The following is a 628-nucleotide window of genomic DNA, read 5'->3' as shown; positions in this document are numbered from 1 at the left end:
CAGCTGGGATAGACACCCTGGAACCAAGACTGACCTTCCCTCAGCTGGATTGAGGCCGGAACCAGAACCGCTGATTTCTTTTTCTTTCTTCTTTCCTCTCTTTCTTTGTTTCTCTCTTTCTCTCTCTCCCCCCTCTTTAATTCATCTTTCTCTCTCCCTTCTCTTTTCCCCTATCCCGTTGTCCAGAACTCACTGTCTACTCCTTTATCCAGAACTCACTGTTATTACAGTAGGTCGGGGACCAGCATACCAATTCCCCGGCTAACTGTGTAGCTTACTGATAAAACTTTGCTCGTGGCCCCTCTGACTTCCGAGCATTTACCAACCTTGGGTGTCCCCTCACCCTTTAACTGAGGGTCACCACATTTTTGGCGCCTCTCTTCCCTCACGACTTCCCGCCTCAGGAGCGCCGGGAAGAGGCGGCGATGCCTGAGGGGGTGGGGGGGGGAAGGCGGGAAACTGAGGGGCAGGGGTGGGGGGGCGCGTCCCACGTGCGCCTCACGTGCCGCCCCCCCCGCCCCCCACCGCGGCGCGCGCCTCCCGCCCCCGCGGGGCCGCCTCCTCGGCCAATGGGCGGTGCCGCCGCTCGCCCCGCCCCCTGCGCCGTGACGTGCGCGAGCCCCGGGAA

The sequence above is a fragment of the Chamaea fasciata genome, unplaced genomic scaffold (assembly GCF_029207755.1).
Source record: "Chamaea fasciata isolate MVZ Bird 193981 ecotype frontalis unplaced genomic scaffold, bChaFas1.0.hap1 SCAF_10, whole genome shotgun sequence".
In the NCBI taxonomy this organism is placed as follows: Eukaryota; Metazoa; Chordata; class Aves; order Passeriformes; family Sylviidae; genus Chamaea; species Chamaea fasciata.
This window is presented reverse-complemented; position numbering follows the sequence as displayed.